Here is a 25039-nt window from a genome sequence, read left to right as displayed (position 1 = left end):
CACTGATGCCAGATAAGGCCATCCTCTGCTACATATGCAGTTGGAGCAATGGGTCCCTCCATGTGTACTCTTTGGTTGGTTGTTTAATATCTGGGAACTCTGGTGGGGCTCTGGTTGGCTGATATTGTTGTTCTTCCTTTGAGGTTCGACACTTTGGAATGTCTTCTAATCTGATTCCTTCAGATTTCCTAAGACTTTCCCCCAACAGCTTCAGGGGCCATTTACGAGCACCAAGCTATCCAACTTGAGCTTCTTCTGGTTTGCTGGTAAGTGAATCAGTTCCCTACAACCCTGTGCCTTGAGTTAAATGACTTTCTCAAGTAGCTCACAGATCTCAGAGGGCTTATACACATCTGCATTTATAATACTAAAGATGCAGCTGAAGAAAGGTCTTTGGTGACATGTGAAGAATGTGACATGAAATTTCCACACTATATCCTGACACATTGGCCTGCAAGAAACTTCATGGCTTCAACTGTCCACAAATTCCTCAAATCTATTCTTCTGGGGCTTTTATAGAGACTTAATTGAATAGATAGGACTGCTAATAGCCTGGGTGTGCTAGCATGACTATGACAGTTTTTCCCTTTTATGTAGCATTTCTCCTCCAGGGTATGGGGCATTTGTTATCTAAATGAGAGGGGCAGAGTCTTGCAACTTCCTCTAAGACAGAATGGGCAGAATCTAAAAGGTGAACTATACAAATAAAAATAAAAAATAAGAGTCATTAGGTAAAGAGCTCTCCTTGTAAGCAGGAGGACCGAAATTCCCTAGAAGCCACATACAAAAAGTTTAAAACTCAGGAATTATGCTTATAACCTCAGTGCTGGGAAAGAGGAGGCAATGGGATCCACAGGGATCCCTGGCCAGCCAAATTAGCCCAGTAAGTACCAGGAAAGGAAAAACACTGTCTTAAATGACAGATATAATAGTATCTGAATAATAACTCTGGAGGTCCTTCAAGGACCTCCACATTCATACACACAAACATACATGCCAATAAACATGAAGACACACAAACAGGCATGCACACAAATTATACGTGTGTAACAATGCATTGCATATATGGCATAATGTAATATAATCACCAGTGACCATTCTGTTTGCTGGTTATCAAACTATAATGATAATTTATATTAAGAAAAGATCATATGATATCCAGGGCTATTTACTTTAATGGTCATTCTGAATTGCCCCTTTGTATAATCTGTTGAATAACATTGTTATTTCACATTGTACACACTTAATAACATTAGGTAGTTAAAGTCCCAGTAAGCTATCATCATTATAAAAAATTAATAAATATAAAATAATTAATAGATAATTAGCATTCTTTTATTCTTTTATTATTATTGAAATATGGTGACTTCCTAGAACATGATTTTTAGTCCCTGCTTAAATAATCTTTCTTATACTTTATGGTTGCTGATGGGTTAATCAAACATATATACAAAGTTACATGGTAGAAAAATCAGAAACATTTTACAGAACCCATATGGTTGCTGCATTCAAATAAAAGTGCTAGACAAAATAAATATATTTTTGCTATCTATATTCAAAACAGCTAAATTTCATGGAAGAGTTTTCAATCTCAGAAAATTGGAACATTCAAAAGTTTTAATGCTGTTAATCATCAGTGGATAAAGGCCTGGCTAGATGACAGGAGAAGACCTGGAAGGGAACAGCCTACACCACAAAAGAGAGTGTGGAAGAGACTGTTCTTAACAGGGCTCCTCACATGTTGTTCTGAGTCATCTCCCTGAGATCTGACTGGTTTTTTTTTTAAGAGGAAAAAGTAATCAAATACAACCATCTAGGCTTATTAATTTCTTAAATTGTCTGGGGTGTGTTTCTGATCCTCATGGGATGTTGTCCTCTGGGCATAACATGGCCATTGCCCTTATTTGAATGTTGAGCAGGACTGAGCTGTGCAAGTCTGTGTTACAGAGAGGGATAGGAATAAGAAGATCCTCTTATGGAGATTGTTTTTTCCTATGGTAGTTGAGCCTCTTAAAAGTTGGCCATGCTTTTGTGAGCAACCTGTATCCTGTGTTCCCATATGCCACTCTAATTAAAATCATATGTGTACCAAGACTTACCTGGGTGGAATTGTTCCTTTGTTTCTGTCATTGATACCCTCCCTAACTTGGAGTGAATAGATCTTTGCTCATCTCTTCAGGAAAAACTTGTACCATCACATCTATATTCTTTGAAGGGGAAAATAAAGCTGCAAACACAAGTGTGAAAAATGGAAGAGAAGATAAGGGAGGAGACTAGTCATTTAAAACAGTGTTCCGCACTAACATGGAGGACTCTGTAGAATTCAATTTCTGTTGACTGTTAATCACTGCACATACCTGGAGACCAGCAATGCTGAAAATTAAAAGCTTTGGCACTGCTGTGAAGGCAGTGATTCATGACAATATTTTGCTTCCATCTCCAGGAGATTCTCCATTTATCTCCTATAGAGGTAGATAGTCTGGGGCTGACTTCTAAGGCAGCCTTCCTTTCCTAACAGATGCCTAATCTTTGAACAGCTCTTAAAAATGATAGTTTTTATATTTGGGGGTGGAATTTGAATTAGGACTTTTTTAGTTCTAAGAGTTTTATTTGAAGCAGAAATTTCTTTTTATATCTGTACTCTGTAATTCTATCTTTTTGTTTTTGGATGAAAGTCTATAAAAATAATACTAAAAAGATTTTTTAGTAAAAAAAAATCTGTGATGAAAAGATTTGGGATTTGAATATAAAATGTTATCGTTCTCATCAAAATTACTAACTGAATTATTATGATAGCTGTATAACAGGCAAGAGGAATTTTGAAATAAATTTATGGTTATTAAACAGAGTATGAATGTGCTTGCTTGTAATCCCAGTATTTGGGAGACTTAGGCAGAATTAGGATCATTGCAAGTTCAAAGGGAGCCTGACCTACATACTGAGTTTAAGGTCAACTAGGGTTACATAGTCAGAACCTGTCTCAAGCCAACAAAATTTAAAGTTGTGTTTTATATAGTAGCATGTACTCATGATTTCTTATGAAGCATATTTGAAAACTAGTACTTGATGTCATCTTTTGTGGCTCCTTATTATATGTACTAAGAAAGAGATCCTAGAATAGGACAGTTGAGGTTAGCTGCTGGTTTCACTTTTCCTGATCATGTATTATGTGCAGATTGAATTGTTATAACAACAGTATTCAGTTTATAAGTTGTTCAGAGGACTAATGCAAAATTTTGACATAGGTCATAAATCATCTCCTGTTAGCTGTCTTATATCCTATGGAGTAGCTCTCTTCCTGTCTAAATATCCACCCAATATGTAGTACTACATAAAAAGCATTCATATATGCAATATTATTTTAAGGACAATGTTATTTAAAACTTAATGGAGCAAAATATAACTAATATTCTTTGTGTTTATTGCATGTTATAACTAGTTTCAATCAAAAACATCATATTGTCTTATTTAATTCTTGAAACAGTGCTTTATCTCTTATGCCATGCTGTGACCTGGTAATCAAGAGAGATCATAAGAGCCCTATTGCTCTCATTCTTGGACACAGTGCCTGGATTCTCATCTTACCTTTCATTTATAAAATTATTTTTTATTAGTGAGCGTGCGTGTGTGTGCATGTGTGTGTGACATGTGTGCATGTGTGTGCATGTGTGTGTGATGTGTGTGTGTGTTTGTGCATGTATATGTGATGTATGAGCCATGATGTGTATGTAGAAGTCAGAGAACATCTTTTGAAGGTAAATTCTCTCTTTCCACCTCAACTATGTTCAACTATGTTGAACTCAGGCCTTCAAACTTTCAAGAAAATCTACCCTTTTTAAAAAAACTGACAATGGAAAAAATATGTTCACACATATGTGTGTATTCATATATATGTACATTCTTATATATACATAAATATATATTCATGATATAAAATTAGGTATATTTTGCTATATGGCTAAGTCAAGTTGACTATCATATCTGTCATTGAATGTGCTTTTTTATTTTGCTAAATATCTAAATATAGTCACCTGGTGATTTTTCCTTCTTCTCTATCTGAAGCTTTGCACCTGTGATTCAAATCTCTCCATTGCAGTCCTGTTCAGCAGCTCAGCCCCTGATGACCACTCTCAGGTCTGCATCAGTAAGTTCTCTGATTGAATAAATTGTATGTCTCTGTCTTCCTGTGCCTGGTTGATGTCATTGAGCTTAATGTTCTCAGGTTCAACCAGGAGTCAAAAATTTTCCTTCTGCATCTTTTCACACAATATGGTCCTGTCGGGATGTTGCTGTTAATTATCATGTAATCATGGTACTGGTGTTTCCATTGATATGTGAAGGATAGAGAGTTTATCAGTCTGAACTGACCTTTCTTGAATGGATTAATTAAGAAATAACACATCCTTGGTGTAAAAAACATTTTAAAAAGCCTTCAGTTGGGGCTAGAGAGATGCCTCAGCCATTAAGAACACTGACTGCTCTGCCAGAGATCTTGAGTTCAACTCCCAGCAACCACATGGTGCCTCATAAATATCTGTAGTGGGAAAAAAACCCTTTGATTAAAAAGGCCTTCACAGTACTTTGAAGTAGGTGAACAATACTACTTTTAAATTTAATTTGATATTTTAATCTGTATGAGCCATGTATCTACGTGTGTGTGTGTGTGTGTGTGTGTGTGTATACCATATGCATACCTAGTGTCTACTGAGGCCAGAGAGGGCTTCAGATTCCCTGCAATTGCAGTTACCAGAAGCTATGAGCTCTCATGTGGATTTTCTGAAAGAGCAGCATGTGCTCTTAACTGCTAAGCCATTTCTCCAGTCCCAGAATGCTACTATCGTACTTTTAGTATTTTGAACGCTTACCCTCCTCAGTCATACTACTGACACAGAAGAAAAGAGATTCATTTGCTAAAGAAAATGCTGGATCCTGGGGATTTGAATCTACCTATAACAGCTTGTGAGTTCCTCACCTCATCTCCCTGGGCACAGAAACTTTATGATACAGGAGAAATAGGTCCAATATTACGGCCAATGCAGCCAATATTCACATGTTGCAATTAGAATTAGCTGCCTCTCCTTAGGGTCTAATATAATAAAATACCCATTATTTTGATTTTTTGAAGAAAATTGTTAATGTTAATACTATTAATATGATAAATTAATAATAACATAATATTTCTCATATTTTTTTCATTTTCCTTTTGAAATGCAATGAATATAAGAATCCAACTAACATGGTTCAGAAATATTATTGTGGAATTAAACATATGAAAGCTTAAAAGTATTTGGACTGAATTTAACTACAAAATGTTCATATGGCTTGGTATTAAGGGACTCAGGAAGTAATATCCATGAGTTATCTGTGGGAGGTATACATAATGCTATTCAAATGACGGCAATTCTTCACTTGGACCGAGCACAAAAACATGATTTAAATGGGGATCCAACACAGTGGATGTTTTAAAGAGGATTTAGATGTTAAATTCGGAAGAAAGGTAATTTAGTTGTTCTTGTGAAACCACTGCCTTTTTGCAAGGAGCTTGTTTTTCTTCTATCTGAAGTTACTAACAGAAGCTATTATAGGCACCCTTTGGAAAACCTGAAAACGTGCTGCATTTAGTATACATGAAAGCTTGAGGTTTAAACACGTTAGACTTTAAAAAGTTCAGCATGCGGTGGAATTAAGACCTGGAGTCTGGGGGCATCGTGGAAGTTGCTAAGGAAACACTGTGGGGTACAGTATTATATCTCTAAGAGCAGCTTTTAAAATAAAGGACTTATACAAATGCACCACAGAAAACAGGCAAGATCACGATTTTGTATAGGGAGGCTTATTTTCAGGTCCAAAAGTTAATAATTGAAAGTTTGCTGCAAGAAAAAGATTATTCTGACTGTGACTTAGGAATAAAAAGAGAGCATATGTTAAACTAAACGTCCTCAAATGAAGCACAGGGAGTAGAGGAGATGGTCGGAAGGAAACAGGATAAGAAAATCATGACATTTAGGTTCTGTTTCAGCTACGCTTTACCCAGGCACACTTTTTTCTTTTCTTCTCTTTACTAATTCATTTATTATTCTCCCTCCCCTTATCTTTTTTAAATGAAGACAACGTCTGTGTTCTGCTTCAAGTGCCAAGAGTTTAGTTTCTTTATATTACTGAAAATTACAGCTCCATAGGAGGAACAACAATATGAATTAACCAGTACCTCCAGAGCTCCCTGGGACTAAATCACCAATCAAAGAAAACACATGGTGGGACTCATGGCTCCAGCTGCATATGTAGCAGAGGATGGCCTAGTTGGTCATCAATAGGGGGAGAGACCCTTGGTCCTGTGAAGGTTCTATGTCCAAATATAGGGGAATGCCAGGGCCAGGAAGCAGGAGTGGTAGGTTGGGGAGCAGGGGGAGAAGGGAGGGGATCGGGGATTTTCGGAGTGGAAACTAGGAAAGGGGATAACATTTGATATGTACATAAAGAAAATATATAATTAAAAAAAGAAAAAATTATGTGTATGAGAATTTTGCCGGTGTGTATGTTGGTATGACATGCATGCCTTGTGCCATCAAGGCCAGAATATGTTGCTGGAACCCTGGGAAGTGGAAATAACTGAACTGCCATGTAGGAGCTGGAAACCCTCCCCAGTTCTGTAGGAAGAACAGAGGATTTTAGCATTAACATTTGAGAGGTTTTATTGTAGATTCTCATTTTAGAAACATGATTTATTTTAAAAAATAAAAAGAAATACATTTTTGATAAAAGTCTTCAACACTTGAAAAACTTGAAATTTTGTAGAGGCAATTTGGAAGGCACATGATGAGCTTTATAAGATTACACAATATTTTTGGACATTTTAATTTAACTTAGCATTTATAGGAAGAACTGAGAAATCTCCTGATTTGATGTGTTTGCCACAGTATTATCTAACCTCTCCATGTGCTTTTTAAAGCATTAGCAAAAATACCAGCAAAACCAAACATAATTGAACCAAACAGTGACACATTCAAATCCATAAATACATGCTGCTTAATAATGATAAATTACAGTGATATTATGAGTAAACTTAACCATTACTACAGCAAATTTTCCTAAAATTTCCTCAAGGACCCTGTGCTTATGAACAGTTTTCTTCCTTTTGGCCACTGTAAAGTTTATTTTATTTTTATATACATTTTTTGAGATTATAACTCTGATATTTCTCCATAATCTTTCCTCTCTGCAAGGCCTCCCACATACCTCTTCTTGCTCTCTTTAAAATTTATGGCCTTTAAAAAAAATCATTAATTGTTATTGCATCATGTATTTATACATCCCTCTCTATCATATCTATCTATATCTACCTATATCATCTATATCTATATATACATATATCATCTATATCTCTAATCTTAATCTCAATCTAACTAGCTATCTGTCAATATTCCTAAATATAATTTGCTCTGTTTATGTAATATTATTTCTATATCTGATTCAAGGCTGACTTCTGTATTGGAAAACTGATTGATGTGTTCCTCATGCAGGAAGACTACTTATCATACTTTCAGTATTCATTAATTGCCTGATGTCCTTTGTGAAGGGTTGAGGTCCCATGCTCATTCCTACATTCACTTTGGCAAGTTCATTGGTGTTATCCTCAATCCGGTCTAGTTTGGGCAGTCATGTTCGTAGTACTTTATGGGTGCAGCTTTTGATATCTCTGGGAAACATAGTCTCACAGTAAACTCCTTGATACCTTGGTTCTTATAATCTTCCTTCCCCCTCTTCCTCAGTGATCCCTGAGCCATAGGTATGGAAGTTGTCTTGTAGATGTGTCCATTGGTACTGGAACCACAGCTTTCCATTTTAATAAAAACTGTGTTTGGGCATTTTGCCTGCATGTACAGCTACACAGCATTTGCATGCCTGCTGTCCAAGAGATCAGAAAATGGTATTAGATTTCTTGGAAGTGGAGTTACAGAAAGTTGTGAGCTGCCATATGGGTTCTGGACCTGAACCTGGATCTCTTGATAGAACATCTCTCTGGTGCTCTGAAATGCTGAGCTCCAGCCCCAGCACATTTTTCACCCTGAAGTTGCCACCTACTTATCCTAATTACTGAAGTGTTTGTTCGCCTGTTGCCTGTGTTTCCTTTAGGCGGTTGTACTCTTTCTGAGTTTTAAAGGTCTTACTATTTCAGTGTGCTAGAGCTCTGTCAGATGCGGTTTGCAGATAATTTCTCCATGATTTTGGTTCATTCACATTGATTTCAGAGAACAAAACATTACATTCTGATAAGACTCCCTTTTCTCGATTGTTCTTTTTATTGGGAGTGCTTTGACTGTTCAGCCTAAGAATGCTGTGTACTCTTTTGATAGGTACTGCATAATTTTGTTTCCTTCCTTTTCAAAAATTAATTAGTTAATTAATTAATTAATTTATTGCTCCAAGATAGGATTTTTCTGGGTAACTCTGTGTGTCCTAGAACAACTCACTCTTTAGATCACCTTACTCTGTAGATCACTCACTCTGTAGGGTGGTCACAAACTCAGAGGTCACCCACCTCTACCTCCCAAGTGTTGGGTTTAAAGATATGTGCCACCACTGCCTAGCTGTGTGATTTTCAATGTAGGGAGTCATGTTGTCTGCAAAGGGGACAGATGATCTCTTCATTTCTGACATGTGTTCTTTTTATCTGTTGCTTTTCTTGTTCAGTAGCTCAGACTTCCAGGTCTACAGTGAAGAAACATAGCAGCCGAGCACATTGTTGCTTTCTTCAGACACAGTAGGAAAACACTTTTTTTTCACTCTGAGACATGAGATCAAGTGCACATTCTTATTTGCAGAAGGTATTTTTCTAGTTCAAGCAGTTCCCTCCTGTTCAAAACCAGCAAAATACTTTAAAGTCAAAGAAAAAGGATAAACCACCATTCATGACTAAACAGTTTACTTGATATAAAATTGATAACAAAGTAATACAAATGAATCATCTAACTTCTTGTCCCATATGTAAATGAACATACACATGAACAAATACTTTTGCACACATTCACCCCACCTCGATTTCATTATTCAGGCCATTTTTTAATCTAATCATTTCTTTACACTGGGCAACCACTGATCTTCTATCATGGAAGATTTGCTTGTTTTTACTAGAATTTTGTATTAACATATCATATATTATATAGTTTGTATTTAAATCATCTTGCCATCAAGTTTTATTGAGATTCACAAAACCATTTGTGAATTTTTAGATTCATTCGTATAGTTAAAAATATCAGTAACTTTTTTCTTATTTTTCAATACTATTCTTTTGATTGGATTTGTAAATTATTTACTTGTTTATTTGTTAATTGGCATTATATAGTAATTAATTCTAATATCTGAACATGAAAAAGAGTATTTATGTGTCATCATTATGATATTTATTTTTCTGAATTGTATAACATTGAATCTTTTTTGTTATCAGTTTTTAAGGTTTCTCATAAATTTTAGTTGTAAATCACTAGTTTACACAGCTTTGTAAATATTATTTCTGTTAATATATGAAAATGCCTTAGCTATTCTTTTGTCAGCATCTGCTCATGAATCGGCAGCTGTGTTTATATGAAGGGTGAGTTTCATACTCTTGTCTAATACTGTAGTCTCCATGTTTTAATGAGTAACTTTGTTGTCTTTTCCCTTAGCTGACTGGCTGATGGCAGGGCACCAGTATTGTCATTAACACTTCTTAAAATGTGCAAGAATGAGTCCCTGCATAATTGTTTACACTTGCTTAACATGAAGGTGCCTTGGTATTTGATTCCCAGTGTCTTCAAAACAATAGCAGCAGCAGCAGCAGCAACAGCAACAGCAACACCACCAATCGTTCAAACAACGAGGCTACTTGCATGTAAATAAGACCCCAATCTCTCCAGTTAGGAGATAACACATTTTATTAACTTTTGCTTTTTTTCCTATTATTTCCTTTTGTTTAAGACAGGACAAGTTTATTCATGATTTTGTATTTATTTAATGATTATTTGGTTTTTATTGTCTCTTGTTCTGTCTTCTCCTAAGATCACAAAATTGAGATTTTAAGATACATATCTTACAGTTCTAAGGTTTTGGGAAGGGTCCATCACTTGGAGAACTATGCTCATCTGTGGTGGTGGGGGTCTGCTTTACATTTCACACTTAAATGATTAGTCTATGACAACTTAAAAATACTAACAAAGAGTCTCCCCCTCTCCCAGTTATTAGTACACATTAGTTTAGGACCTAGAGCCCTTATTGAAAGAGGCAGAGTCCCATCTCTCAGTGGAAGATGGCGGGTGGTGGTGGCGCACACCTTTAATCCCAGTACACTTGGGAGGCAGAGGCAGGCAGATTCCTGAGTTCGAGGCCAGCTTGGTCTGCAGAGTGAGTTCTAGGACAACCAGGGCTACACAGAGAAACCCTGTCTTGAAAAACAAAAGAAAAAAAAAAAAAAGAGGTATGTATTCTGCTGATACCTAGGAACTGGGTATCATTGGCCAAAGAAGTGCCACACTAGTGTAGTTTATCAGGCAAGAAAAAAACATTTTTCCAAAATACTGCCAATATGGACAGTAATTGAACTCAGCTCCACTGTGTAAATGAGCGAGAAGGGTTGCAGATACCAGGAGGGACCAGGACAATTTGACATTTGTGTTTATTTCTTGTTACTTACAGTCACTAATCGTCACATATGTCTCTTTTGATCATAACATTTCAAAGAGATTGTTCCTAGCTCTTTGAGAAAGGATTCTGAGTTATAAAGCTAGAAGAAGGTTTACAACTATAGGCAAAGGATAGTTTTTTAAAAGATATATATATATGTATATATATATATATATATATATATATATATATATATATAAAGTTAAAGATTTGTTTATTTAATGCATATGAGTACACTGTAGCTGTCTTCAGGTACACCAGAAGAAGGAATCTGATCCCATTATGGATGTGAACCACCATGTGGTTGCTGGGAATTGAACTTAGGACCTTTGGAAGAGCAATCAATGTTCTTAACCTCTGAGTCATCTCTCCAGCCTGGCAGCAGAGAATAATTTATCATTGTTAGTTTTCTAAAATGACTCCTTTAAGCAGGCACTTCCTTACTCGAGTATGGAATATTGTCTAATATTTGGTCATGCTGAAGAGATTTGTGTAGCCATTGTGGCCAATTGAAAGGATGCAGGGATATTTAAATAAATCTCAGTGGATCACAAAGAACAAGAAGTAGAATATTTATATATATTTGTGTGTGTGTGTGTGTGTGTGTATGTGTGTATAATTGCACCCCCCCTTTTTTGTGATCCAGTGATATTAACCATGGCTCTCGGCGTGACCATGGTTTAGGGTTGTCTATGGAGTCTAGTGGGGTCAGCAGTTAAGCAATAGATGCACACCTGAAGAAAATGGTTCCTCCTCTGCCAGAATCTGCCACTTGCCAATAGTTCTCAAGTGAAGGGTAGATTCTCATGAGCTCCTGCTTGTTCCTCAGCTGATTTTTGACAGACAGTCTTGAGTAGGTACAGTGTAGGTTACTATAGTTGTTGTGAATTAAGAACTGTAGTAGTTTCATGGAATCTAAGGATAGTACTTCATTTCATGGCCAATCATCCTATCCTTATGCTCTTACATAATTCCCTTTCCTTCTGTTTTATTTTTCTAGTGTTGTTTCTAATGGCTGTTCCTATATTTAGGCACATCAGTGTTTTATCTTTGAGACTTAATTTGCAGTTAATTTTGAAGAACCTTCCCTGGGCAGCATCTACTACAAAGAAATCCACGCAATATAGAAGGTTGTGTTCAATGGTGACTTCAGGAGAATGGGTCTATTGTATAAAATACAGTGTCTATTTCCAAGCTGCAGCATGTTTATTCTTTCCAAAATTTAAGAAAATTTCTTGTTTCTGAGATAAAAATTCTGGAGATACTTAAGGATTCCTGCCCATCCACACATCCTCTTTTTATACGTTCTTTGTTGTCAAACCTTCCAGTGTCTGGGTAAATATTAATAACAAAGCTTACTTTTACGATTCCTCTAATTGGATTTTGTTTGCTTTTAATTTTTAGTAACTCTTGACTCACTCCTAATCAAGTCTATCCTCTTTCTCTAATTGCATTTTAGTCCTAGTCTTGATTGATATATTTCCATAAACTCAATAATTAACTTAATGCTTGCTTCAATCAAGTGTTAACATTTGCCAGTATAAATGAAAAATGAAATTAACCATATTAAAAATGCTAAAATAGTTTGCTTTTGCAACACTCAATTCCTGAACATGCTTCACTGTCCCTTACCAATCGATTATGTGTCCAGAAATAGAATTTAATTTGTGTGTGTGTGTGTGTGTGTGTGTGTGTGTGTGTGTGTGTGAGAGAGAGAGAGAGAGAGAGAGAGAGAGAGAGAGAGAGAGAACTTTTATGAATGCAGAAAGTTCTAAATGCTTCAGGCAATTATAACTAATCTATTCAATGATAGCATTTTATTCAAATCCGTCTTCTTTTCTTAGTTTCATCTGTTTCTGTGGTCTTAAAAATCTCTGCCTCTCTTGCTTCTTTTTTTTCTCCAAATTTATTGACTATAATACAGAACTAAATTATATTTTAAAGCAGTTACTGCATTTTCATGTCAACTATAATTTTTTAATAATAAGGCCCTACTTTCATTTTGCCAGAAGGAAATCAAATTTCAACCAGTGCTGAAGTCAAAATTAGACTGAGGTTTTTTTAATATGCACACATTGAGTTTTTTCCTTCTACACACTGGGAGAAGGAAAAAACGTGATGATCCTGATAGGACAGAAACCATTTTACTTAATTCATTTTTTTTTTTTTATTTTAGTGGCTAGGGAACCTTTGCTGTTTATTTGATATCCAATGACAGTTATATACAGCATGGAATGAGGAATGTCATGGAAGTCAGAATTGGGCACCACAGACTATTGATAGATACAGAACAGAAGCAGTAATTTTGTATATACTGACAGACTGCCATCGGGTGTCTATCTGTGCACTCCAGTAGTATGGCAATATTAACGTGTGCTGTGGAGACAAGAGGAATAATACAGCTTAATATTCTTGGTTATTTTAGGCAAGCATTCATCCTGTGACTTCATAAGCAATTTTCTCTATTAGTAATAAAATTGGCTTGGACAAGCATATCTAAGTGAATTAACATAATTAATATGATTTCATTAATGCCACCAAAATGTTTTCCTGCAAGAACTTGACAGACCCAATACCCAGCAGCACTTGGCCACTGGCAAAATGTAATTGTCTCCCTCCCCACACCATGGCAGATCGTTGGTGTTATGAATCCAGTATGGTTTTACAGGTGTCAGGTGTGGGAAACTATAAGATATTTTAGATAAGTGAATGTGACAACTAATAAATTCTATCTGGTGTGCAATTTGTTCAGAGCCCTAGGCACCACAGGTGATCACAGAGACAGAGAGAAATACAAACAACCTTTTTTGTCTCTTAGGGTTTTATAGTCATGGCAAAGAGAGGTCATATAGCAGGCCCACACTGTAGGGGAATGCAAGGCAGGAAGCACCTTTCTATGTTGTGTAATGAGTCAAGGGAATTAAAAAAACAAGAATGTAATGGCCACTGGAACTTCAAATATGTTGAAACTTTTATGTGTCTTTTCATGTTTTATTTTGAGTCGGGGGATCATGTAGCCCAGACTGGCATAGAACTTAGTATGTAGCAAACAGTGACTTTGAAATTCTGATCTTCCTCCTCCTCAGTGAATTATATGGATGTGCCACCACATCTGGTTTATAGAGTGCTGGGGTTCTGGCATGTTAGACAGTACACTAACAACTGAAATATATCCCCAGCAAGAATTTTATAGCAGGGACCCACTCTGCTTCGCTTCTGAGTTCAGATGAGACTAGGTGCTTTCAGGGTGGTATGGCTATAGGCAAGAGAAATCATATGCATTTCTAAAAGGCATAGTGAGAAATTCTGTGCATTACTAGTTCCTGTGAATTATAAGTTCTATTATAACTACATAACTATGTAATTAAACAAACACTTTAAGTACAAATTACTATGCATAGTACATTATATCACATTTCCTCAGGACTGCCACAGGAAACACAATTTATGTCTTTAGTTTCAAAAATCACCATTCTCTCTGTTTGTATAGGGATACATATATAGTCATGCACTCATTGTTGCATTCGAGGAATGTGTTATGTTAGAAGAGTCAACCAAGCTGTGAACTTATAGAATGACATTACCCAAACTAGATAGTATAGGTCAGTTCTTCAGTGTGGTGACTCGATGTACATGTGGGAGTATGAGTTTGTCACTGGTATAACATGGCAGTTAATGTTAATGTAAATTTATAAACTACTGTAGGCATACAATAGATAGTTATAAAAAATATTGTGTGGTAAATAGTGCACCATTAGTGGAGTCATTTATTGACATTCCTGGAACTGAGTTGCTATATGTAATTGTGTATATCATGGTTTTATAGGCTTATAAGTTTGTGTGTCAGAAATGCAAACGTGGGCTCTAGTGCAACAGTGTTGAGATATGGGATTGTAGGACCCCCTCGCGAGGAACTCCCTCGGGTCCTCAGGTCACAGGAGTGGGTATCCCAGGGAAACACGACAGAGAAACCGTCTTGATGTAAATACACGAGGTACTTTAATGGCAGAGCTCTTGGTGGACTCGTATCTCACGCAGGAGACAGAGAAGTCGACACCTAGGCCCAAAAGTTTGGGGTCTTTATAGGGTAAGGGTCTGAGGGTGGGGAGAATTGGCGCGGTTACATGTGATTGGTTTATTCAAACATAGCAAGTCAGCAGAATAGACGGCTGGGGAGTCAGAGACCTGGGACTTATGAGTGACCATGCATCCGAGTAATTTACGACTCCAGGCACTTTTAAGCTTCCTTTTCCTGCTTCTCTCTCTCTTGTCTCTGTGGTTAATTGATTCTGGTTTCAAGGTAGCCCAGGCTGTCTTTAATTTTACATCAAAGGAACCCTTTATGTCTCACATTATTTGAACCTTAAATTCTCAGCGTCAGGCTTCTAAGTTCACAAACAACAAAACACCTCATAAGTTACATGAATCCTAGGCCCTAAATTTCATTTCTTTTCATTTTAACTGAGGGCTTTTAAAAAGAAAATCCATAAGGAAGGGGGAGGAGGAGGGAGTTCATAAAGAGAGTTGGGGTTTACAGCTCTTCTCCAGCAGAGCTGTCCTTGGTAACATGTGGCTCATTTAAACATGCCAAGGCTGTTGGTGGNAGGAAATTCCAAAGGGCCTGAGGTTTATTGGGGGCAGCTGGTCACCTGGTTGATGTATGATTCTCAGTGAACAAGGAGGGTGCCTTCCTGCCAGATAGCTGTGGAGTTAGCCTGATAGCCCAGTTCCTGCATTCTTTTCCTTATCTTTATGGCCGGGCTTGTATTTCAGTGTCCAGCCCTGGGTCTTTGAATTTTTGAAACTTACTCTTTTAATTTTACATTTCCAAACTTTGAATTTATATAATTTTTGCTTTCAGGATCATTAGGATTTGATTTGGTAATATAGTCTCTGTCCTCAAGAATGGATTAATTCCTTAATTGATAAATGAGTTAGTGAGCTATTAGAGAAGCGACCTTGTTATAAAAGCAAACTCTGAAACTCACCTGTTGTATCCCTCCCTGTGATGCTTTCTGAATTTTTTTGGATGTAGTAAGAAGGTCCCTGTCAACAGCCAACACTACAATCTTGAATGAGCAAAGTAAATTTCTGTACTTTGTAAACTATCCAGTCTATGTCATTCAGTTATAGCAACACACTACAATAACAGGTAGTTAAGCCAAGATGGACTCAGTCCAGGGTGGAAAGAGTTTGATCAGTAGAATGAAAAAGTGAAGACACGTGAATGTTGATTGGTTCTGTAATCCTTAGGGACTGCAAGGCTGGTTGCATAAAGTTTACATCTGTATTTCCTCGAGTAAATTAAAACAGTATTTATGTATAATAAGTGACTGTAGTGATGTGATAAATGAACAAATGGTGAAAGAAAAGGAAAAGTCTGTGTTATTGTACACGTGACAAAAGCTTATTTCTTCTTTCTTCAAATCTGGGGACTAAAACAAGAATGGACATGACAGGGTCCACATGCCTATCATTCCTTTTGCTTTTTGTGCAGATGTTAATGCATATAATATTGTTTCTCAGCTCCAAACAAGCATTTCCCTGTATCCATGGAATCTTGGGGTCAGGATTTGGATGAACATATCATGAAAGACATGACTTAGTGCATGGCATTTATTTGTAGTCTCTATGTGTGGTTGAGCTTCCTTTGTATGTGATGGTTTCTGAGAATGAGATATTTCTTTTAATATTTTGATGACACACAAGGCTCAAGACTTCATTCCTAGGAGCTAATTCCAGTTATACTTCTAGCAATGATGTTTAGAAGTAGCCTTATTGCCCTGTTATAGAATAACTCCATATATGTTGAATCTTCTACACTAGTAGGTTTTCAGATGACTTTCTTGAATTGTCTTTAATGTTATTATCCATCCTCATCAAAGTCATAAAATTACCATGGGTCTATGAAAAGGGGCTTGCAAGGAAGGGGAGATAGAATGTATAGATTGTAAAGGTTTAAAAGAGAATAATGAAACTAAAAAGGCTAAACTGAGGTAGAGGGTGGAAGAGCAGAAAAGAGGAGGGACATGTGTATTTCCTAGACACAGAGGACTTGAAATAAAATGTCTAGTGTTGGGAACCGGTATGACACTATTGCTGACGGTACCATATCCTTCTGTTATAGAACATGGAGAAATTAAGATTATGGATGCAGCCACATCCTGGGCTGGTGGTCCTACATTCTAAAGAAAGTAAGCTGAGCAAGCCACATGGAGCAAGTCAGTAATTAACACTTATTCATGTCCTCTGCATCAGCTATTCCCTCCAGGTTCTTGTCATGTTTGAGTTCATATCCTGACTTCCTTTAGTCATAGACTACAACTTGCTTTTGATCATGGTGTTTCATCAAAGCAGTAGAAACCCTAAGACAATGCCCCTTTCTGAACTCTTCAAACAATAATAATGTTAGACTTGTAAAGATATGCCCAGTGGTGCTATAGTGGGGTAGATATCATGGAAGTCACAGGACACTTTCTCCTTGATTTTAAGTCTTACTCTATAAGATGAACCCTACACTAGGAACCATTATTGGGGCAAGAACCAATCCCTAGACAGGACATAGGCTTTAAAGGAGAACCTACTATTATTTATTTACTAAATATTCAGAGTATTAAACTGACTTCTAATGATTTAATGTTATACCCATAGACCAATGCACCTCTCAGCTCTCCTAAGAGAAGCTTTGATTTTCAGTAGACAATGGTTAACACAATGGCTGTAGTTCAGAGACTAAGAGACTAGAGAATACTCATACCTAAATGTAAAATATATATTATGTCCTTTTCCCCTCCAAAGTTCAGGGGTCATTGAGGATGAGAGATGGTAGAAAGAGTTTAAGAATCAGAGGCTGTGGGCGACTACAACAAAATACTTTTTTCAGAACAGTTGCAATGCAACTTACATATGAAATCACAATGGCTTTGACAACATGTACAGAAAACAAAATAACACACTCCTAAACTGCTACAAGTCCAGGATCAACTAAACTCCAGCATGGCAATAGGTTTGGATGTGAAATCATAACACTTATTGTGGAGCTATTAGCAATTATTAGTTGATGGGGAAAGGGAAGACACTTTCCTCTAAGAGTGTAGCTCCTAGTAAGTTGATCACACACTGCAGTGGATGCCTAAAAATTCAAGAATATTCGGGCAGCACAAATAGGTCCTGATGGAGTAAACAAAGACACAAAATTGGGTCATAGAAAAGGGGGATTAAAATTGAGAGTTGTGAGAGGTTTAAGTACTTTAAAAATTTCCCCTAATGTTCTTTTCCAGTATTATTTCTGTTGTTTCCTTGACTAATAAATCTAAACTTCTACATACCTTATGCAACTCAAACATAATTTAGCCACAACTTTCATCGGACCATCTTCATTGTCATTCTCTAAGTAAAAGGGCTTTCATGTACCAGCTTGGTAGCCCTATGTAGTCTTTAAATACTTATTGGGCATAAGAAGTAGAGTAGAATGTGACACCATCCTCTCAATTGCAGCAATGGGCTTTGCATGATTTATTTATAGTATTCAAAGGCTGGAGAGATGGCTCAGCCATTAAAGGCTAGGCTTACAACCAAAAATATCTATAGTACTTAATTGAATCCCAACTACAGTCAGAGGAGATAGCAATACAACTGATATCAGAATCTAGGCCATTGGAATATATCTCTGCATAATTCATAAAATACAAATGTGTGTCTGCTATCATTTCTGATCGAAGGTCTTGAATAAAGTCCTACTTTTAAATGGAAATATGTTCCTCATAAATACTGTGGTTTGACAACATCATGCATAAATATCACATCTCTGTGCATATTTCTCTCTAGGAATTTTTTTGGACATGTATGACATAATTTTGATCACATATTGGATGTTTGGCTATAAAAATTATATATAGAACATATATTTGAAAAAGGTGTATGAGCTTTGTCTTGGCAATTTTATGAATTGCAGCAGTTGTCATAGCTGAATGTTCTCATTTTATTTTTGTATGTGAATGCCAGTATGTCTTAGCTTCATAGAAGCAACACACTGCTTTGTTTAAAACAGTGTAAAACCTAGTATGGTTTTATACATCTTTAATTTCAACACTTGGGTGGCTGACGCAGGAGGAGCAGTAATTCAAGGTCATTCTTAGTTATATAAGGAGACTGAGGCTGCCTAGAGTTATGTGAAATCCTACCTTAAAGAACTCAAGTCAACAAACAAATAGATAAAATATATTTATTCAGTCTTTTCTCTATGTTAATTTCCAAAAAAGAGAAAAACAAATTAAAACCTACTTTCACATACTTTTAGAATATTTAATCATGTATATTATTTATTTATTTATTTATTTATTTATTTATTTATTTATTTATTTATTGGCTCACATACATTTTACTACTTATTCAAGCTGTAAGGTTCAAATTACAACTATTAAAAGTCTCATAAGGCAAATTCACATGGATAGAAAAGACAAGCCATGTCTTACAGGAGAACAGAAGCAGCCACATATTTCTCATCTGGATCTGTGCTATGTAGATGCTTGTTTATCATTTTATCATTTTTCAATATGACCCTGAGGTTTCACCAGCAGGGTTAAGAAACTCTTGTCATTCTTCATTTTGCGAGTGGTCATTTATGCCATTATGTTAATGAGTAGAATAAGTTTCACATTGGCCTAAGAGTGGACTTGAGCAAGCTTCTGGGAAACCTCTGCAAATTCACAAAGTTAATGGCTTGACCTCCCAATTCTCCAATGTAAAATATGCTATAATGATTTTTTTAGACTCTTAGCTCCCCTGCATTAAAAAAGGCTCCCATTTATATCCCATGACTTTGACCTGATTCTCTTTATAATCCAATTGTAAATGGATAATCCTCTGTCTTCCAAAATGACTCATGTCATTTTGGTTGCAATTCTTCTTTGTGCCAGAGAAGAAAAAAATATTAGCAGATGGTCTGAACAAAAACAGAAATCTTTGGACTTTATGATGCCAGGAGCCTATTCCAAGTGTCAGCTCACATATCTTGGTAAAGATTAGAAGAAGAAATATGAGAGATGCATTTAATATTTATTTACTTAGACAGAAGGTTGGTAAAATAGGAAAGATTATACATAATACATAAAAGTATAACATGGAAGCTTTTAAGAACTTAGGAACAAATGAATTTTGATTTCCTGAACATCATGGAGTTCTGAAGGTTTTTCTTTAAGCCAAAATTTGCATTTGCCATGCTACATTTAAAATCTCTGTTATTAATGCATGGATGGCTACCCATTCATAACTATTTCTTAAAGAAATGCACACCAGCCTTAGGGACAGTTCTATTATGTCTTTGCAGTTCAAATTAGTGCCAATAGGGGAATAAAACCTGGCAGCATGATTCCCTAGTTATGATAAGGTTATATTTTTACTAAAAGTGAAAAAAAAATTAATAGTATATTAAGAAAAAGAGAGTTACTTGATGCCGGGCACAGTGATATGTGCCTTTCTTTAACTGGGCCCTTTCCAGGCTGAGGTAGGAAGATTATTGTGAGTGTATGATCAGCCTGGGATGTACATTGAGAGTCATCAACCCAGCAAGCAAACAAGCAGAAACAAAGGAACCAAGTAAAGATAACAAAAGAGAAGTTACTTGAATAATTACCAATTTCATAAGAACTGACCTGGATTTCAATCTAACCTGTGACATTGCTTGTATGCATTTTGAAAGCGATAATAGAAAGCACTTGATATATGACCTTTTGGTTGCAAAAAAACATTCTATTTATAGAACAGTCAAGTCATAGGATATATTTTGATGAACTTCTCTATTCTCGATTTCCTCCAGTTTTGATCAAGAAATCTATAAAGATTGATTTATTCTTGTTATATATATATATAAATGTCTGCTTGCATATATGTCTGTGCATCTGATGTCTGACAGGTATCCAAGGAAGACAGAATAAGACATCAGATCATTTGGAACTGGAGTTACAGACACGTGTGAGCTGCCATGTGGGTGCTGAAAACCTAACCTGGGTCCTTTGCAAGAGCAGTAGATGTCTATAGCTGCTGGGGCATCTGGACATTTATGGAAGTAACAGACTAGGCTATTGTATGAGATGAACTAAATAACACTATGCAAGGGATTGACAACTGATACATTTGTCTGGAAATAGCATCTGTCTTTAATGGAATAGAGTTACTCATTTATCTAGCAGAGTCTAATCTGGGTAGAAGTCTTGTGTTTTTTTGGCGGGGGGAGATGTTGAAGGGCTGGGTTCTATCACCTACTTCCATGACACAAGAGAATGTTTGGGACAGATTTTAAGTATTTTTAAACATTAGGGCCCTTGATCCGAGCAGAAAGAATTTGTACATTTAATTATTTTCCATCTTGTAGCAGTCAACTAAAGTCATGGTATAGGTATGTAGAGGATTTAGAAACTCCATATTTTGCCTTGTGAATTGAATAAATTGTTCCAAAGGCAATTTTATATTAAGGATATAACTAAAACCCATAGGAGCAACTTTAAATAAAAAGCTGAACTCATGTAAACTATTGGGCTCTTTTGTAATCACTATGGCCAAATAGCCAGCAGAACACAGCAAAGCAAGAGAGGGAGTGATTTAGGCTTATAGTTCAAGAGGGTAAAGGATTAAGGGCAAGGAGTGGGTGACAGAGCTCAGGGTGGCAGGAAGAAGAGATCCTGAAATGCTGGTGTCTTGTGGATTTCCCACTTCTTTCTATTTTATTCATTCTGGTAGTCCTGGCCATGGATAATGGTGATGAACATTTATGGCATATCTTTTCTCTTTAGTTAAACCTCTCTAAACACCCTCAGACCAGCTTGAAGGTGAGTCTCCTAGGTGATTCCATGTATTATCAAGCCAACAATGAAGATTAGCCTTTACAAGCAGCAGAGGGAGGAAATGCACAAAGACTAACCATGGCTCTGTTGCCTGATTAATAAAACATGGATGTAGTGGAAGAATTAAAATATAATACATAGAACAACTTTGCCTCAGAAACAGTGCACAAAGTACATAAATCAGTGTAAATCTGTAATGCAGTCAACTGTGCTGCTTGGTGCTTGTTCAGATAGAAGATAAATATACAAAATCCTCCAAGTTACATTTTATGCAATGGATAGCTACGGATAGTCAGCTTTTTGGAACACTCAAGAGATGTTTCCCCATAATGACACTCATATCTCTCCTTAATTGCATCTCTGAGAAGCTGACTTCTTAAAGTGACATTTACAATGAGAATAATTTGATTGGAAGACATGGCAAATAAAAGAGGAAAACAAGCATTATCAGCATTTGCTCTGATAGTGTTTATTGGGGGGTTTAAACGAAGTCAGTAAAGAGTGAAGAGAGTTATGAAGTATAAATACTTCTCTAATATTTCTGCCTGGTAGTTACTGTTATTTTTCAATGATAGTGGGTTTCTGGTTTGAAAACTTTTTAATAGTTTTGAATCGCAGTGGTTGAAACACCTGCAGGTTTCTTTTCTGTGGCAACAGAGGTTTGTTTGCTGTCCAAACTTCTCTCACAGCATGCGGGTTTCTCCACATACAGCAAATTGGGGGTTGTTAGGGGAAAGAATATTTTATATAGGATTCACTGTTCAGCTTAGGCTGACGAATGACAAATTTTCATTCTCTTGCCCTGGTCCTGTATACTGGCACTGCTGGTGTTCCCTTTACATTGAGCAACAGCTTTTGTTTCTCTAGCAGTTACAGGCACACTGGCTCTGTGCCACAGCCCTGTGGAGTCAATGCCTTTAGGAGGCAAGAAAGATCTCACCACTCATTTACCAGGAAACTTACTGACTTTAATTGAGCGTGTTTATCTAGTAAGTTTAAATCAATGTAACAAATAGGATCTCAGCTAGCAAGGGGCTTGAAGACCATTTTTTCCCCACTGCCCTGTCTTCAGGCAAGTAAAAAAAAAATCACATCTTTAATGACATCAAAGTCTAGTTATTTCGGTAAAACTAAATGCATTGTTGAAATCATCTAATGAATTTTGTTTGGCATTAGAACTAATGTAGGTATCTTTGAAAGGGGAAATGCCATTTCTGTCCAAGAATCCATCTTAAATTCTCTAATAACTTTCTGTTTTGCATGTTTTAACTATGCAAAAGGAATTAAATGATTGATTAAATGATTTAAAACCTTTCAGGGAAAGTAACTATCAATGACCTGTGTCCTTTCTAGAGTCTGTCTACAATTCTGTCAGAGCTGGTCATGTTTACAGCTAGATTTCTCACTCTCACTACCAAAAATAACTGTTCTTTGGAGAGCAGGGTGCTCGCTCTCCCTCCCTCCCCCTTCTCTTAGAGAGGTATGTATGGTAGCGTTTTAAGACACTACAGTTGTAATGTCACGCCTCATTCCTACTGAGTTTCCTGCTCTTCTCAGGAGTCATTTGGGAGGCAGATAGAAGGAGTGAAGTTGGTCCATCAGATTCACCCTCCTGTTTCATTGAGGGTGACATGGTATAGTGCCAGGGTTCATTCCACTGCAGGGGAGCGTCTCTGAGCCCTCTCAAGAGAATTTAAGGATTAAGAATGTCCTTAAGTATTTAAGGACACCCTATGACCCCTCCAATCCCTGTGTGTTGTGATTTATTGCAATATTTCATACATTTTAAGAGATTGGTCTCAAATTAGCTTTTCCTTTATAAATGTTTTAATTGCTCAAGGCTTCAGTTGTTTCAGTTTTCTGAATCAGAGAGAAGAAAGGAATGACTGCATTTCATGAGTATGCACATTTAAAACTGGTGTGTGATTTCCTTTATTCATCCAATCAATTTACTTCTCCATTTATTCTGACATGACAGAGACCATGACATGAGTAGACACAAGGTTTGGAAGTTATTCCTGAAGTACCAGGGCTCTCCCCATTTCTCCTAGATATGTACATTTTGCATGCTCTCTTGAAGAGTTTCCATGTACAAAGAACATGTATATGGATACCTGGGGGGTGGGGTAATCAGCCACCTAGTGGAACTGCTTTCTGACCATGAACTTATCATGTGAAATCTTTGGTTCAATGTTCTTCTTGGTTCATTTGTCTTAAAATGCAGTTGTCAGTTTTAAGTTACAGTGATTTCATTGATTTCCAGGCAAGGCAAGGGATGGGAATTGTGTCACTTGCTTAAGATTCAAGTAAGAATGGAGCATGGCATGGAACTTTTTTCCCAAGGCAGACAGAAGATGGCGCTGTTGATTAGGAATAATATGAAGCCCCACAGTTGTTTTTTGTTTTTTGTTTCTCTTTTCTTTTTCCCCTTAAACTCCTGATCAGGTTGTTATAATCACAATCATTCTTTACTACAGAGAAGAAAAATAATACAGCCAACGGGAATGCATTTGGGAATTTGACTTCAGCTGCTTCACTGCTTTAGAAGGGTGATCTGAAGAATGTCCACCCATAGTATTCCTTCTATCTTATGCATAACTAGGAAAGTGTGCACTAAACACAGTTTGAAACATTTATACATGGTGTCTTCCTATAAGGAGGGAGGCTTAATATTATTTGAAATGACTGTAAAACATCTGAGTATCTGCATTTGTCACCAGTTAAAGGAGAAAAACAAGACATTTAAAAACCAATGCAATATTATTAAAGTTTCACAGACACAGAAAATTGAAAAAGTCTAGGTTGTCCTGTGGATAACTACTCATGTGTCACAGCAGTTATTTCTGTTCTTGACCGTGCATGATGTTTCCGTCTCCATTCTTGACTTCTCCACAGTGACGGACTTGTGGTATCCTGGAATTTTGGGTTAAAATAACTCTCTCGAGTTGATATTTACCAGAGTATTTTATCACAGTGGTAGAAATGAAACTAGTCAGAGATTTTAGAAGAAATGTAAAAACTTTTAAGGAATACTCACTATATGACACCCATCACATTGTTGCATATAGAGAGAGCTATTAGCTTAAGGTTATTCATGTGCTTCCTATCAGTTAAATCTACATTATTACATTCTCTTCAACTCTATCAAGTCTTGAAGATTCTTTGGTTTTGTTTTTACTTTGTTAATGATAAGATGTAATAATGTAATAAAAAGTAAGTTGCCCCCCCGCCCCTGGGTGCACACCTTTATTCTCAGCCCAGAGGAACAGGAAGGCTCAGTCATTTCCAGCTCCTTAATGAGGTCCGTGCTAGAGTGGACTGTGTGAAAATGTGTCTCAAAATGAATAAATTATACAATTTAAAAGGAAGTGCTCAGACTGAGAAGTTGTGTGTTGGGTGCTATCTGACACAAAAGCACATCCCACTGGATGTAGGTATAGGAAATAATTGGTAGATACATCTTATCTTTTTTTTATTATTGTTATTTTCTTTATTTACATTTCAAATGCTATCCCGAAAGTTCCCTATACCGCCACCCACCC

At 36.6% G+C, this 25039-nt stretch overlaps 1 long non-coding RNA gene across 3 annotated transcripts in view; it reads left to right on the top strand.

Moving 5' to 3' along the window:
* The window catches only part of LOC115065520, a 94395-nt gene that overhangs the window by 50950 nt on the left and 18406 nt on the right, over positions 1 to 25039 (top strand). For 2 of the 3 annotated variants that reach the window (XR_003845305.1, XR_003845303.1), the window contains exons 5-6: positions 144 to 266; positions 4063 to 4144. This is a non-coding gene — a long non-coding RNA (uncharacterized LOC115065520). The remainder of the gene's footprint in view (positions 1 to 143; positions 267 to 4062; positions 4145 to 25039) is intronic. The other variant, XR_003845304.1, reaches the window with a different exon arrangement.

This window comes from Mus pahari, chromosome 15 (genome assembly GCF_900095145.1).
Source record: "Mus pahari chromosome 15, PAHARI_EIJ_v1.1, whole genome shotgun sequence".
Taxonomy (NCBI): Eukaryota; Metazoa; Chordata; class Mammalia; order Rodentia; family Muridae; genus Mus; species Mus pahari.
This window is presented reverse-complemented; position numbering and strand designations above follow the sequence as displayed.